The following is a 13,881-nucleotide window of genomic DNA, read 5'->3' on the forward strand; positions in this document are numbered from 1 at the left end:
ATAGTGTAGACACTAGCAAGACCCGTCTGACACCTTGCATATGGAGAGGCAAAGAAATTGCCTGAATTGTGGTTTGTTTGGTGCAAATGTAATGCTTAACCATGGTTAATGCAAACCATGGTTTGCCACCTCACATCAAACCATGGTTTTGCATCCTGGTTTAGAGCCAGTTCTTAGCCACCAGTTAGGTCAGGGGTGGGGAACACATTGCTTGCAGGCCACATGTATTCCTCATTTTTCCGGGACATCTACTCCCCCTGCCCCTCATGCCATCACTGAATTTGCCACAGGAGTAAAAATGGTGTGATTTTTATTTAAAATGAGGCACCTGGGGAGCTGAGCAGCAGCTAATAAATGTTTTAAATAGATAACTAAAATAAGTATATTTAATCTTGATATGTCTTAGGGATAGGATGGGCTAGAGATTGAAACAAGCAGAGCAAAAGTAAAGGCTATAACCTTGCAGAGCAGAGTTAGGTATGCTTAAGCTCAATGAGATGGTTCCACTTCAATGTATACTCGTGTTTATGCCACCCTTCCTCCAAGGAGATTAAAGCATCAAATAGATCTGCTTCCTAACTTAGATCCCATTGATTTCAGTGGGTCTCCTCTAAGTAGGACTAAAGCTGGAACCAACCCAATGATTTCAATTGTATGCTTAGCATGCCTACATCTGTGTTGGATCATGGCCTTTATACATACATAACAGTTCCTGTGCAACAGTCCTGAGCAGGCCTTGTTAGAACAGAAGGAAGGTGGCAGTCTTGAAAAGGGGCTAAGAAATATATTAAATCAATTTTAAAAAGTCAGTCTCCTGAGCTGAGGTTTGTGGGTCTAATCCTCATATTGGGATGAGGGGGCGGGGAGAGAGCAGACATTTTTAGGCAGGGTCTTGAACCTCTTTAGACCCAAGGGCAGGTTGCTATTCGAAACTCTCTAGCGGGCACATTCCAGTGATGAGTGGGGCCAAAGGCAAAAGGGGCGTGGTCAAATGCAAAAGGGGTGGGGCCAAATAACATAAGGGCACACTCCTATGCAATTCTCTGCACACCTTCCTGGTACCCATTATGGAATGTGACTTGCGTCTCAGCAAATATGCATAAGATTGTTCCCTACGTTGTCTAGAGATTATTATTATGACAGCACTCCAGCCATCAGAGTGAGCAATCAACAAAAAAAAGTCCATAGCAATTACTTCCTTCCCATCCAATCAAGATAACTACAAGTGACGTTGGTGCTGCTTCATATGGGACAGATTAAGTTCTTCCCTGGTGTTAATTTCTGAAGACAGAATGCTCTCTCTTGCATCTTATAAATTTTCACATCCCTTTCCAGGGAACAAAGCTGGATGCTGAAAATAACTAAAATACATCCCCTCCAAGAGCTCCATTTGTGTAAAGAGAGGTATTGGGTCTCATGAATGCTGGATAATTATATATCTTTTATTGATTTATTGAAAATTATTTGTTATCCTGCTAAAGGAGCAAAATAGCAGCATGGTATAAATTTGATTAGCAGAACTGAATAGATCTAAAACCAGATTTCAAGAAGGGTCTGGGTAAATAAAAAAGACATTTGCCAGGCAATAGAACAAAATCAGATACAGTCAAGCAAAGCCCTCCTCAGATGTTATCAAAGCATGTCGGCTCAACAGTATAGAACCTCTTTCAGTCAGAAGGCTGAATTAAACCAGAGAAGCTTCCAGGCCCTGTATTCCAGCGGCGGGCAAAAGGGTGAGGAGGAGAAACAAAGGCAAAAAGGGCAGTGCCAGCATACCAAAATGCCAGCAAAGTCCTACAGTTCTCAGCATACCAGGAATTGTAGGACTTTTTTCTGTCTAAACACGCATAGGATTGCACCCTTAAGTACTTCAGTCAATTAGACACAGCCTTATGTCACCTGTTACTTACACACACACACACACACAGAAGCCTTGTGCAACCTTAAATTTCATATAAAAATAAATGTATGGAGAGGGGGAGATCAGGATCACACCAGCTGGCTCTGCCCCTGCCCGCCATGCATTCAAAGCACAGGATTCCATGCATAATTTTACCCCCACCCTTTTGGAGGGTATGGAACATAGGAAGCTGCCTTCTAGCCATGATTGGCAGCAATGGCTCTCCAGGGTTTCAGGCTGGATCTTTTCCTAGCCCTTCCTGGAGATGTCGGGCATCAAACCTGGGACCTTCTGCATGCAAAGCAGAGGCTCTACCACTGAGCTACAGCCCCTCCCCAATTGCTTGGAGAGTGTTTTGACGTGTGCCCATAGGAAGCCCATTTGACACATGGCTGAGGGTGAGAGGTGCAACAGTGATCCTCTATGCATTCATTTCTGCATAAAATGTGTATCTGCCCAGGGCTACACACACATACACACACACACACACGCTCCAGAGCTTTGAGACAAATCATGAGCCTCATTTAGGAATTCAAGAGCAATTTATTTTTAGATGTCGAGTGGGCACTTCTGAAATAAGTGCATTATGCAACAACAATACATAAGTCAAGATCCATTTCCCATACTTTAGATGAAGATTAATTAGGAGCAGTGGGGAATTACTTCCTTTGCGGGCCTTATCTCCCCCGCCAAATTTCTGCTCCGCATGGCTGTCTGGTTCCATCTCGAGTCTATAGCTGCTGCTGCTTCTTTTTTTCACTCCTAATATTTCACTTGGAGTAGCAGTGGTCTCCAAACAATGGAGGTGGGATATTTTATTGATGAATGCAACAGGGCGAAGCAGCCTAAAAGACTCCATGGCCTTGAATTATTAATAGGTGATCGGCTCAGCACACAAGATGAATCACATTCTTGTGCCTTCCCCATGAAGAAAAGGAACATTTTGTTGTTGCTGTTGCTCTTCTCACAGCTTGGCCTAGGAGACCATTCAGACAACCTACATTTTAAGAATGTAAGGACTGCTTTCCTGGATCTAGAGGTGTCCGGGGATGTAGTGGTAAATTTTGAAATGCAGGCACTCACTGCGCCATTCCCTATAGCCACACACCTGGGGGGGGGGGTCCAAAAATGCAGGAAGCTGTGTTGATCCCTATCAACAAACCAGTTCTAGCATTTTTCATCTCCACCAGGTGCAGGCCTTTTTTGTAAAACTATTGTGTCTTAATTGCCATTCAAGACCAAGCCACCTCAAAACTTTGCATTGCAACAGGGAACAATGTATTGTTGCTGGGGAAAATTCATTTCCTACCCTAACTATTGTGAGGGTTGCAGCTAAGCTCAGAGGTAACAAAGAATTCTGAGGAGGGGGGCAGATAATGTCGGCATCCCTCCTAATATAAAAGTGCTGGTGCTGCATCCCTGTGAGCCCTACTACACCACTGGAGGGGCCAGAGCCTTTCCTGAGGTTTAGGCCATGAAATTCAGGGGTCAGAGTCCGGGAGCTAAAGCTCAGTACTGGTAGGCCAGGCACCTGGTGAGACCAGAAGGTGGCACCTGGAGGGGAAGGGAAGGACCCAGCTATGCCTGGGCTTCAGGTCTGATGGGGATGAGGATGAGGGGATCAGAGCAAAGAGCAAGCATTCTCAAGCTAAGCAGAAAACTTCCTGTGCTTGTGGCCCATCACCCTGAGATTCTACTCCTGAACCATGAGACCCCGAGATGCGGCGACCCTAGCTTGGTCAGATCCATTATCCATTTCTTCCAGCATTCTTTCTCCAGCCATGGCCAATGCTTTGGGATGTTCACAGGCAAGGCATGATGTAATAGCCACTGGGGTGGGGCAGCACTGGAGATGGGGGAGGGCTAACTATGGTAGGGTGACCATGTTCTAACTGTACAGAGGGAAGTCCTCTATTTGAAGGTGTCCTCAGTGTGAAGGGCTGTCCAAGTCTGGGTTAAAGATAAACAACCATCAGAAGGGAGAGTACACAGGGGCCTTGAAGATGCTGTGGGCACCTGGGTGGTAGACTGAGTGCAGGCACATGGGTCACAGGTCACAATTTTTGCTACTATAGTGAGATTGGTTGTAGTTCTATTTAACTTATAGTAATGATTTCTAAATCTGCATTTATACATATACATTGGCATATGCAAATGTTATGCAAATGGTGTTCTCTTTTGTCCTCTTTTTTGGAGATGCTTAAGTAGCCACCCTAGTCAATTGCAGTTTTGTTAACCCTCTTGGGCAATTGGTGCAGCATAGTGAATTTGAGCTAGTTCACACACATAGGTTGATCTCTAGACTAGAAAAACAAAGGATTGGAGCAAAAAAGTGGGGGGGGGGATAAACCCAATTTTTCCTACGTTCCCCCCCAAGGATAAAAATCACACACAAAACCCTGGAAGCAAACAAGTTTGGGGAGTAAAGAGGTTTTCCCCAATGTCCACCCCCGTTGCTGCCCACAATGTTTTTCTTTTCTTTTTCCCCCTGTTTTCTTTTTTCTTTCCTTTTTTCCTTGTTTTTTTTTTCCCCCCGGCCTTCAAATCTGTGCTCTAGGCAACTGCAACATCAAGTGTGTGCATGTGCGCGTGTGCGTGCGCAAGAGAGTGTGTGTATGTGAATTGCAGTCCAGTTCACCCTGTTTAAAAAAACAAAACACTGAAGCTCTCCATCCCCATTTCTTTGGTGGAGTCGGATCCAGACGTGATCATGCATAGAGTAGACCAAGGGTGGACAACTTCGGGTGGTCCTGGGGCCAATTTCCACTCCCCTGACCTCTCACTCCTACTGCTGCCACCCCACCACAAGCAAATATGTTGAAAAGCTAAATTTGGCACTTTTGAGTCTCTGGAGTGGTTTGCTGCCAAATTTTGGTGGCACCCTGCTATTTTTTTTTTCTGCCACCATTGAATTTCAATAGCATTGGAGGGAGGGCACTCGAAACCATGGGGGACTATATGCAGCCCCCAAGCCATGTGTAGCCCACCCCTGGAGTAGACCAATTGAAATCAAGTCCTGCTGGTTTCAATGGGTCTACTCTAAGCATGACTACATCTGGATGCAACACCTGTTATTTGGTAATTTCATCCCAAAGCCTTAGAACCTGCAATAGTTGGCATGATGATGAAGTTCTAAATTGGGTGCAATCAGTTGCCTGCCAATGCTGTCTGTTCCCCCTAATCATGTTTCTCAAACCCAGCCCCACTCCTCCCACAAACATTTACACTTCTCTTTAAAAAAGAAGATACTTCTCTTAAAAAATGGAATTCATACTCTGTGTGGTTTCAACTGTTATTTCAGAATGTCATCAGATACGAGCTGTCAAACCGTTTCCCTGGTAACGCATTTTGGTGCTATTGTTTTAAAAGGGAAAAAAACAAATTGGCATTAATAAAAAGGAAAGTCATTGTGACAAAAAAGGGCATTTGTCTCCGCCTGAGGGCAAAGCTTTTCCGTGGAGTTCATTCCCTTGCCCAGGTGCCAGTCATCAGCTGGGCAATCATCGGATGTAGGGAAATCAAACGTTTATGCACGTGTGAACTAGCTGTGAAGGTAAACATTACAGGACAGCAAGGTCAGCTTTCAGCTCCCACCTCCCCACAACCCTGTACTCATTAACAAACCCCTCCCCATCTGATATGTGAATAAGAATACTGGACTACCTTTCAGGACTGTTGCAAAGATCACAGATCAAATGTTTTGAATACTTGAAATGCACTATATCAGCCTTCCCCAACCTGTTGTCCTCTGAAGTAATGCCTGGGAATGCTAGGGGTTGCAGTTCAACACAGCTGGAGTACACCAGGTTGGAAAGGCTGCACTATATCATTGCTATTATTATCATTGTGTTGTTGTTGTTGTTAATATTAATATTACTAAGGTCGCACTATATCAACTCAAAAGTAAGCTCCTGAGTTCAAGGGGCTTGAACTCAGGAAATAGGTATAGGGCAACTGGGGAAATAGGTATCGGATTGGAACTATTGTTATGTTATAGATTGGAACTATTGTTACAATGTTATCAGAATCAGTCATGATAGCTGGTCATGGAATGAGAGGAGAGGTCCTATATCAGCCTTCCCCAACTGGTTCTTTCAATGGTTAAAGAACAGAAAGCAGAGAGTAGAAATAAATGGAACATTCTCCCAATGGAGGATTGTAAACAGTGGAGTCCCATAGGGATCTGTATTGGGACCAATGCTTTTCAACTCATTCATAAATTAACTGGAATTAGGGGTGAGCAGTGAGGTGGCCAAGTTTGCTGATGACACCAAATTATTTGGGGTGGTTAAAACAAAAGGGGAATGTGAAGAGCTCCAGAAGGATCTCTCCAAACTGGGAAAATGGACATCGAAATGGCAAATGCAGTTCAATATAAGTAAGTGTCAACCGATGCACATTGGGGCAAAACATCCCAACTTTACATATACACTGATAGGATCTGAGGCAGCAGTGACTGACCAAGAAAGAGATCTTGGGGTTGTGGTGGAAAGCTGGATGAAAATGTTGACCCAGTGTACAGCTGCTCTGAAAAATGCAAATGCCATGTTAGGTATAATTAGAAAAGGGATTGAAAATAAAACTGCCAATATCATACTGTCCTTATACAAATCTATGGTGTGACCACACTTGGAATACTGTGTACAGTTCTGATCACCATACCTAAAAAAGGATATTGTAGAGCTGGGAAAAGGGCAACTAAAAAGATCAAGGGGCTGGAGCATCTCCCTTATGAGGAAAGGTTACAACATCTGGGACTGCTTAGCTTAGAAAAGAGTCAAGGAAGGAGAGACATGACGGAGGTGTATAAAATTATGCATGGTGTGGAGGTAGTGTATAGGGAGACATTTTTCTTTTTCTTGCATATTACTAGAACCCAATGAGGTCATCTCATGAAGCTGATTGGTGGGAGCTTCAGGACAGATAAAAGGAAGGACTCTTACACACAGCGCATAGTTAAACTATGGAATCTGCTTCCACAAGATATAGTGATGGCCACCACTTTGGATGGCTTTAAAAGGGGGTTGGACAGATTTGTGGAGGATAACGCTACCAGTGGCTACTGTTCCACACCTTGGGGAGCTCCTTTAGAGTTCTGACTAGTTCTGACTGAAACCCAGAGTGGATTTACCAACTCGCTGACATCGGAGCCACCAGCCTCCACTGCTTTCACCACTGAACAGGGAAGCAGAGGACTCCTTTAGATTGCCACCAAGTATGGCAGCTCTCGCCCAGCTTCAGTACCCATGACCTACTCAGAGGTTTGAAGAAACGTCTCAGGCCTTCAGATCCCTGAATCCCTTGGGATCGTTTCCTCTCTCGCCCAAAAGCCAAAGCTGTCTGGGCAGTTCACAGAAATTAAAACCACAAAGTACAACATAAAACAATATAAAACATAAAAGCTTAAAAACACAATATAACAGCACCGCCAGAATAAAACCTAACAGCAATGCAGAGATTTAAAATGCAGATTTAGAACAGCAGAGCTAAAAAAGTAGAGTGCTAAAATGCTGGGAAAATAAAAAGGTCTTCACCTGGTGCCAGAAGGGGTACAATGTAGGTGCCAGGAAAACCTCTCTAGGGAGCTCATTCCAAAGCTGAGGTGCCCCAGCAGAAAAGGCCCTCTTCCTGGTAGCCACCCACCATATTTCCTTTGGCTGGGACTCCTGGAGAAGGACCCCTGAAGATGATCTTAGGGTGCAGGCAGCCAGGTACATATGGGAGGAGGAAATCCTTCAGATAACCAGGCCCCATTTTAGAATGAAAAACGATGTATGTGAGACTCATTCTTTTTTTCTGGATTGGAGGTAGATAAAAATAATGCGTCTCACATACATTATTTTCATAAATTGATTTCCAGCATAGTTTTTATGCTCTCCTACACTCTTCACTAACTGGTTTATGGCCAAGGTTTCATATTCCATGCTAATCCCCCCAGTGGAAAAGTCTGCTCCTCACCACCCCCATGGAAGTATAGGGTTGTAAGCATGCCCTGGGGCTATTCAAAATGGACCCCCTACTCCCCACCCATTTCTAGGCCTGTTCTACCCAGGAGCTGCACTCCCCCTGAAGAATCAGTTGAGCAGCTTGGATTTGCTTCTAGACCGGATTTGTCCATAGCCAATTATGCTTTGGTTAAGATCTAGATTGGACTAAGAAAGTGCCTGGCTCTGAGGGGATCTTTCCTCAGAGACAGGCATGGAATGGAGAGGTGTCCAAGGAGATCACACGTGCTGCAAGTCATCTCCTGGGACACCTCTCTTTCAGAGCAGCTATCTGTCCCCTGTTAGCTCTGGAGGACAGGCCACAATTTTACACATGCTTTCTTGAGAGTAAGCTGCACTGCATTCAGTGGGACATTGCTTAAAATTGCATTACAAATAGATGGCTTTTGATGGGGGGTGACTACTAGCTATTGGACACACCCCATCGGGGGGCAGTGCTGGAAAGGGAGTGTTTAGTGGTTGGAATGTAGCCTCTGAAGTAGACAAGAGTTTCTGCAGCTGGCTAGCAAAGATAGCCTGAGGGATCGATGGACATGCTGTTTGATTGGGGGGGGGGATTTAAGGGGGCTTTACTTCAAAGCAAAAGTGTTGAACCTCTTTCAGCCTGTGGGGCAGTCTCAATTCAATTTTGGAGAAGGTCTCAGGGGCTGCATTCTATTCTGTCCCCCATGCTGTTCAACATTTATATGAAGCCGTTGGGTGAAACGTCCTGACTGTTAGAGCAATACAACAATGGAACCAACTACCTAGGGAGGTGGTAGGCTCTCCCACACTGGAGGCATTCAAGAGGAAGCTTGAGAGCCATCTGTCTGGGATACTCTGACTTAGATTCCTGCGTTGAGCAGGGGGTTGGGCTCGATGGTGTTATAGGGACCTTCCAACTCTACCATTCCATGATTCTATGAAGTCATTAGGAGTTTGGGGGTGGGGTGTCACCAGTATGCTGATGATGCTCAGCTCTACTTCTCTTTGTCATAGGAGTCAGCTGGGGCAATGAAGGTGCTGGATCAGTGCATGGAGGCTGTAATGGGCTGGATGAGGGCCAATAAACTGAAGCTAAGTCCTGACAAGACAGAAGCTCTGTGGATTGGGGGTTCCCGAGTCCAGGAATTGGGCAAGGGACCTGTCCTGGAAGGGGTTGCACTCCCCATGAAGGAGCAGGTGCGTAGCTTGGGAGTACTCCTAGATCCATCCCTGTCACTGGAGCCCCAGGTGGACTCCATGGCCCAGAGTACTTGGGGCCAGCTTTGGCTGATCTGCCAGCTACAGCCTTTCCTGGACAGGGATAACCTAGCCACAGTAGTACATGTGCTGGTAGCTTCCTGATTAGACTACTGCAATGCACTTTACATGGGGCTGCCCTTGAAGACGACTTGGAAGTTGCAGCTAGCGCAAAATACAGCAGCTAGACTGCTGACTGGAACACCCCATAAAAACCATATAACACTGGTTTTAAAGGAATTGCCCTGGCTGCCAATATACTTCCGGTCGGAATTCAAGGTGCTTGTGATGACATTTAAAGCCCTAAGTGGCTTAGCACCTTGATATCTGAGGAAGCGCCTCTCCATATATATGCCCACCCAAGGATTGAGATCTGTTGGAGGGGCCCTCCTCTGTGTCCCACCAGTGCAAGACATACACTATGGTGGGACATGGGAGAGGGTCTTCTTTGCTGTGGTACCCTGGTTGTGGAATGCCTTCCCCTTGGAGGCCCGATTGGTGCAGATGTTGGTTTAATTTGGGCACCAAGTTAAAACACACCTTTTCACCAAAGCCTTTGAGGGCTAATTGAATCCCCTAAAGTTGCACACTGTTTTAACTGCTTTATTGTTTTAGATTTTTTAGTTGGTATTAGCTTGTTTACTAGTTTGATATGCTTTGAGCTGTTTAAATTATTTATTGTTTTATACTGTTTAAATTGATTTTATCTGTACACCACCCTGAAATCTTAATGATATAAGGTGGGATACAAATGTTTTAAATAAATAAGGGTGCAATCCTATTCTAATAGGCAGCCGCCTCTGAACTCGGAGGTGACCCCCTATCCAATGCAGGGCAGGAGAAGCACGGAGGGGATCATTCCCTCCATGCTCCTCCTGCCCTGCTTTTTCTGCTAGACAGCCGAGTGTGGCTGTCTAGCCGCAGGAGCGTGGAGCGGGGAATAAGGCTGCTGTACGAGACATGGGATGTGTCGTGCAGGCAGCTACGCTCTTCCCACCCTGGAACTCCCCCAGCCACACCCCTTTCTGGCTGCTCCACTCTCCTCTTGCAAGCACAGAGGATGGGGCTGTTCCGTGCTGCCTCTCAGGCAGCACAGAAGTGGGGGAGGTCAGTTCACCGGGAACTGACCTCAGAGCTCGGTCTCGGGCTCTGAGGTCAGGCTCTGAGGTCGGTTCCCGAGAAACAACATATCCTATGGCTGTCTAGCCGCTGTCTAGCGGCCATATGATTGCTGCCCAAATCAATCAATCAATAAAATTTCAGTGGTGGGTGGGGCCAAAGGCGAAAAGGGCAGGACAACAAAAATACCAGCATATTTTAGCTTAAAATGCTTGCTGCAAGTAAGTGAGGTTTAGGAGAGGCATTTCAACTAGTGCTGTACCGAAAATTTCTCCCACTTTTTTTTTTTTTTTTTTACTGTTCTCATTTAATTTGATAGAAGAGAAATTGCTTTCAAAAGGAAATTCAAAGGAGGAGAAATTTCAGAGAAATTCTCATGGGTGGGTTTGGGGTTCTTGTGCTTACCTTGCTTGTGCGGTGGCTGAGGAGTGTGCATGAGTGTCCTGTCTGTCATCGTACAGTAATCTCTGTTGCAGCCTGTAGCTGCCTCAGCTTCCTGCACTTCAATTAAAGCCATCATGAAGACGACATCATGAGGCAATTCTCCCATTGGGCTTTTCAGCTCAAGAATGGCTGGTGGCCTGGGAGGCTGCAGAGCAATGGAAAGATGTGCGATAGAGAGAGAAAACACACACGGCACCCTCGGCCACCTTGCAGCGATTAGGCAAGCTCAAAAACCAAACTCTGCCTCAGGATTGTGGAAGCATCAACACAGTTGTTGCTGTTGCCACCGGCAGAAACATCACAGTAAACCAAAAGCCATTAGGAAAAAAGAAAGAAGCTGTGCTACAACCCCTGTCAGTAGTGAGCCCTGTCTGTGAGAAGCTGTTGGGGAAAAGTCACTGGAAAAGACCCTGATGCTGGGAAAGGCTGAAGGCGAAAGGAGAAGGGGACGGCAGAGGATGAGATGGCTGGATAGCATCACCGATGCAATGAATATGGACTTGAGCATGCTCCGGGAGAGAGCGCAGGACAGGAAGGCCTGGCGTGCGATGGTCCATGGGGTCACGAAGAGTCGGACACGACTGAACGACTGAACAACAACAATGTATGGCTGTGAGAGCTGGACTATAAGGAAGGCTGAGCGCCGAAGAATTGATGCTTTCGAACTGTGGTGCTGGAGAAGACTCTTACGAGTCCCCTGGACTGCAAGGAGGTCCAATCAGTCCATCCTAAAGGAAATCAACCCTGAGTGCTCATTGGAAGGACAGATCCTGAAGCTGAAGCTCCAATATTTTGGCCACCTAATGCGAAGAGAAAACTCCCTGGAAAAGACCCTGATGCTGGGAAAGACTGAAGGCAAAAGGAGAAGGGGATGGCAGAGGATGAGATGCCAAGATAGCATCACGGATGCAATGAATATGGACTTGAGCACACTCCAGGAGAGAGCGCAGGGCAGGAAGGCCTGGCGTGCTATGGTCCATGGGGTCACGAAGAGTCGGACACGACTGAACGACTGAACAACAACAAAGAGAAATTCAGTGAAATTGTCCCCCCAGTTTCTCTGCCCACAAATAGGCTGGATAATTTTGAGAGGCCGTTCGTGCACAGCTCTAGTTTCAACCTTTTAATGGGTGGGGGAGGACTTCATCACTGACTTATGCTGAGTCAGACCGTTAGTCCACTGTTGTGTATTGGCCCTCCTGGCTTGCCATACCAGGAAGTGCTATCAACTGCATGGCCATAGAGCAGGGGTGGAGAACCTCGGGCCCCATGGTCCACATCTGGCCTTCCTGAGGTCCAAATCTGTTCCCACCAGGGTTGTCCAGATAGCCACATGACATCCCTTCTTCTAGCTCCACCCCATTTTCTTTGAGTACCAATAATTCCGTGGCTTTCTGGCTTTTCTGCAGATTCCCCTTTCCATGCTCGCTCATTCAAAAGGCTTGAAATGTCTCTCCTAGGGCTTCCTTACTGTCAGCAAGAGCTTTAAGCTACAAGGTGCTGCTATTTTTTGTGTGGTTGGCCCCCCACTTTTGCCTTAGGCCCCACCCAGCACTGGAATGTGGCCCCTGAGAGCTTCTCTGAAATTGCATTTGTCCCTGAAGCTGAAAAAGGTTCCCCACTCCTGCAACAGAGGAAGGAATCATTTTACTTTGCACAGCTGTGTCGGTACTAACAATGTTAATGATATCGTTACAAAAATGATGTCCTCTGGCCCGGGGAGAGACAAATAAAAAGTGAAGAGGGAGGTAACTCTAAAGTGCTGGGGAATGCTGCGCTCTAGTGGACGAGGAATGGGGATAAGTAGTTATTTCAAGGGATTTGCATGCCCACCTCTTGCCACATAGCACCCCCTATGAGTTGGTATATTTTAAATATTTGTATATATTTCTTCATTCAATTCATGTTTACACTACTTTTCTGTCAAAGCAACCAAAGCGGCATGCAAGTATTTGAAAAGTTAACATATTAAGGGAGCAATCCTATGGCTGCTAGTCAGTGGCTAGATGGCCATAGGATATGTGGGTTTCCGGGAACCGACCTTGGAGCCTGCAATCCGAGGTCGGTTCCCAGAGAACCGACCTTTCCCCCCTTCTGCGCTGCCTGTGAGCCAGCGTGGAACAGCCCCACGCTCCGCACTCGGAAGAGGAGTGTGGAGAGGCCAAAACGGGGCATTGCGGGGGGCATTCCGGGGCGGGGAAGGCGGAAATGCCGGTATGACACATCCAACATGTCATCCAGCAGCCACTTCCCCCACTGCACCTTCCCGCAGCTAGACAGCTGAAATTGGCTGTCTAGCCGCAAATGCAGGGCGGCTGAAGCATGGAGGGGATGATCCACTCCACGCTTCTCCTACCCTCCATTGGATAGGCGGTCACCTCTGAGTTCAGAGGTGGCCACCTATCCCCATAGGATTGCACCCTAAAAGAAGTTAACCCAGTGAGAGCCAGTGTAGTGTAGTGGTGAGAGTGACGGACTGGGAGCCGGGAGATCCGGGTTCTAGTCCCCACTTGGCCATGGAAGCTCACTGGGTGACTTTGGGCCAGTCACAAACTCTCAGCCCAACCTACCTCACAGGGTTGTTGTTGTGAGGATACAACGGTGAGGAGGAGGATAATGTAAGCCGCCTTGAGTTCCTTGTGAGAGGGAGAAAGGCGGGGTATAAATGCAATAAATAAATAAATAAACCCCCCTCCAAAAAAACCTACCACCATCAAATTAGTCAACAGGATTAAAACATCAGGGGGAAAAAACAAATTTACACGGCAGTAAAATCATATGCCAAATGACTGTCAAAATGTTTTAGAAAGGTTCATTTTAGCCCACCCCACTTTCTACAGCATTGAACAACAGCAGTGAAAATGATGATCAAAATCCATCCTTCCCCCATCCAAACTGGTCACCGAAATAAATCTGATTTTCCCTGAAAGGGTAAGAAAGAGGGTGTAACGTGAACGATTCTGAGGGTGAAATTCCATAGATTGGGAACCACCACTCAGAGGGCCCTGTCTGTGGTCACTGTTGCCTAATCTCTGAAGGTAGAGCTACCTGGAACATGGTCTTCGTTGAGAATCATGGCAGGTGTCAATGCAAATGGTGGGCCTTCAGGTAACAGCTTTAATTTATTCCAAATTCTTGTACCAAGGTATAGAACATCTGGCCCATTTAGCCTGCATGGTCCTAAACAGTGCC

Source organism: Heloderma suspectum, chromosome 4, assembly GCF_057233095.1.
Source record: "Heloderma suspectum isolate Gila_16-S chromosome 4, 16-S_ref, whole genome shotgun sequence".
NCBI lineage: Eukaryota > Metazoa > Chordata > Lepidosauria > Squamata > Helodermatidae > Heloderma > Heloderma suspectum.